Genomic DNA, 3,761 nt, shown 5'->3' on the forward strand with positions numbered 1-3,761 from the left:
GGCGACCCGGCCGGGTAAGGGGTGAAGCCGGGCCCTGCAAAACCCAGCCGCCACCAAAGCGCCAGGCCGGCTTGCGTTCCACCCGCCAGCGATCCTGCTTGTGGTTGGGCTTTTTGCGCAACTCGTCGGAGGAGAGTCCTGGCCGCGGGGTCCCTCTTGTCCAGGCTGAGGGGAAAGGAGGGGGGGCTGTGGAAGCGTGTGTGTGCGTGCGCGCGCGTGCGCTCCCGCCTATGTCTGGATGTGTGCGCGTTCCCTGGCTCGCGCGCTCGGATACCCCCGCGTCTAGGAGCTTTAAGAAACGGAGGATCGGGGTTTAAGATCACTCCCGTTGTTATTTATGCCTTTCAATTTGAGAGGCCACAATTTATACCGGGCTCCTTCAGCCCAGCCCCCCCCCTTTCCCCAATCCTCGCCGTCTCCAGCAATTATTGCCTCCTTTCCGAGTCGCGGGCAGACGCCCGGAGAGCGTTTTCCCCCCCTCCTCGGGCCAGCAATTGGCTTGCTTTCCGTTTCATCACGCGCCGGCGTCCGCTGCACCCTCGTTTTCGGGAGCCAAAGAGCAGAAAGAGGCGGAGGGAGGAAACCAAACGGCCCCTCCCTCCCTCCCCGCCTTCCCACTCTCTCCAAACAGGTACCTCGTGGCCGGCGCGCTTTGTCAGGGTTTGTCAGGAACTCCATCGACGTGGGGTGTGCGGTGATGGGGTGGCGTCGGGGGGAGGGGAGGACAAAAGTGGAAGAAGACTTTATCGCCTGCCACGAGCTCGCGTGCCACGCGTGGACTTAATAGGAGACGGACAAGCAGGCAGGGCAGGAGAGGAGAAGCCGAGAGAGGAATGAGCGGACGGTTCGATCCAAAGGTAAAATCCGGTCCTGCTGGAGAGATCAGCGTTGTTTTTGTAAGTGTTTGGATCTTTCTTGATTTTTGGGGGGTCGCCCTTCTGCCCCCTCCCTTCCCTAAATCGTCAATATGGGGCGATTTGGGCTGTGAGTTCCCTCAGGCTTTCGGTGTGGCGAGACCGTTGCGCGCAGAGGATGGAGAGCGAGAAGTCGGGAGGCTTCCAGGGCGTTTGTTTCTCTCGCCGCTCTTTATAAGTTAGGACACACAGAGAGAGAGACAGAGAGAGAAAGAGAGTCAGGGAGAGTCAGGGAGAGAGTGAGAAAAAGAGAGAGAGGGAGAGGGAGAGAGAGGGAGAGGGAGGGAGAGAAAGAGTCAGGGAGAGTCAGGGAGAGACGGGGGAGGGAGGGAGAGAGAGGGGGAGAGAGGGGAGGAGAGAGAGAGATAGGGAGGGAGGGAGAGAGAGCCCTCAGGTACCGAAAGGGAGGAGTCCGGGATCCAAGAGAGAAAGAAGACCCGCTTCCATTCTCACCTGACAAAACACTGCAGGCAATGCAAGCTTTGGTTCCGCGACCGATTAAAGAGGAGCGAGATCCTGGTGGGAAAAGAGCTTCCGGGGGAGGTGCTGTGGGGGGTTTCACCAAGTGGGGGAACAGCTCCAGAAGACCCAACGGCCTTTGCGGGCCTTGCAGCGCAATCCCCTGCCCCAAAGTCGACCCCGCTCAGATCCAGAAAAGTTCTGGGCAAAAAGAGCATCCCAGAAAGGCAAACTTTCGCTTTGGGGGCCCTTTTGCCTTCCTTTGCGCTTTCCTTGACGCCCCCCCCCCCTTCAATCTGCCAGAGCGGCGCCCGGGGCGATCGAATCGATCCCCCTTTGTAGATCGAAGCGATCGCTTCAAATCGCCCCAGGGAAGGAAAGAGAGTCATCTAAGGCGGGGGTGAAAAGCAGGAAAGGGTTCTCCCCGACGCTTTTTCCCCCTTTCTCCTGCCGGATTCAGCACTCAGAGGTATAACCTCCAGGACAAGAAAACCTACCCACGCAGGTGCCCAGACCGAAGGCAGCTTCCACGCTGGCTGGCGGTTCTCCTCCCCTGACCGTCCCTCCTCCCTCTCCGGGTTAAGGACCAGTTCTCAACGGCGCTTGGGCTTAAGAACGAACCCCCTTTCCCCATCAAGGGATGGCGGAGCGTCCCTACCGCCTCCTGGGCCTTTAGCTCCACTGAGCAGAGCAGAGCCGGCGCCGGCAGAGTTTGAAAGGCAACGCTCCGATTTTGCTCCGACGTTGCCACACCTCCCCCCACCCCTTCGAGGGTTACTCCAGCCCTTCTCTCCCTCCCTCGTTTACTCTCTCCCTCTCTCTTTCTCTGGCGAAAATCGCCTCTTCGGGGTGGTATCTTGGAAGGTCAAATTCTGGGTTCCCTCTTGCTTGGAAAACTTATCACCAAGCTTAAACTGCCCGCTCTCTCGCTCTCGCTCTATTTCTCTCTCCCTCCCTCCCTCTCTCTCTCTGACACACCCTTTCTCTCTCCCTGACTCTCTCTCTCTCTCTCTCTCTCTCTCTTTCTCCCTGACACAAACACACTCTCTCCCCCTCCCTCTCTCTCTCTTTCTCTTTCTCAGACGAAAAGCGCCTCTTCGGGAGGGGGTATCTTGGAAGGTCAAGTTCTGGCTTCCCTCTTGCTTGGAAAACTCACCACCAAGCTTAAAGTGCTCTCTCCCTCTCTCTCTGACATACTCTTTCTCTCCCTGACACACACTCTCCCTCCCTCCCCCCGCCCTCTCTCTCTTTCCCTCTCTGCGTGTGTGTGTGCGTGCGTTCTCGAAGTGCCCCGACTTAAATCCGGGGGACTTACTGCCCAGAACAAACCCACTGGGATATTCCAAGCCTGGATCCTGACCAAGGGCGGAAAAATCTCGCGACAGGATCTACCTCTTCTTTATCTGCCAGAGAGAGGGGCGGTGGAAATATTTTAGTAGATTTCGTTTCATCTTTTCCACGGGAATACCTTCCTCTCCCTCCCTCCCTCCCTCACTCTCACTCTCTCACTCTCACTCACTCCGCCCATGCACAATGTTTGCTCCTGAGTTCAGGGAACCCTTGAGTGCTGTAAACTATTTTGTAAAAACTAACTACAGTATACCTGTTCTGTGCACTTTTAGGAGTGAATCTTCTCGAGTGTGTTCTGCGCGCAGGGTAGCTAAGGAAGAGCGCCTTCCCCTCACCCGCCTTCCCTTTTTTTCCGCTCCCCCCCCCCTCCATCCCCTTTTCTCCAAGGGCCTTTTTTTAATTAATCCGCTGATACCCACAACAGCCTCAGTCTTGGCACTTCCACCAAGGGAGAGTGGAAGAGGGAGGGAGGGGAGAAAAAAGGAGAGGAAACAATTAATAAAAGCGCTTTTTTCCAAAGGAAAAAAAGGAGACCAATTCCGGCGTGCATTTTAAAGTAATTATCTGGAGGAACTAGGATTGGTCGTTTGATCTCGGTGCAGCGGGCGGGGGGTGTCGAGAAGGCCTGGCCGCCTCCGAGGAGGACAAGGCAGGTTCAAGTCAACGAAGACCAGGCGAAGAGAACCGAAGGTGGTATCCCCAGGACCGCGCTGATCGAGCGCCAGGAAACCGAGCCGTTTGGAAAAGGCGGCGGCGGATAAGAGACAGAGAGAGAGAGAGAGAGAGAGAGAGAGCGCGCTTCTAAAAGGAAACGTTTCGGAGAAGCCACCGGGCCTGTGTGGGGACTGTTGTCTGATCAGACCTGGCTTTCTTCTTCAACCACTTCACTTTACACACACACAAACACACACACAAACACACACACACCCTTCCCCGTTCTATTGAAAGTCTATTGGCTTTCTTTGTATCTCTTGGAGGAAACTTTGGGAACATTGTGGCTATCTCACTTTAGACCCCCCCCCCCAACAACTCTGCCAG

This window comes from Erythrolamprus reginae, chromosome 4 (genome assembly GCF_031021105.1).
Source record: "Erythrolamprus reginae isolate rEryReg1 chromosome 4, rEryReg1.hap1, whole genome shotgun sequence".
NCBI classification, from domain to species: domain Eukaryota; kingdom Metazoa; phylum Chordata; class Lepidosauria; order Squamata; family Dipsadidae; genus Erythrolamprus; species Erythrolamprus reginae.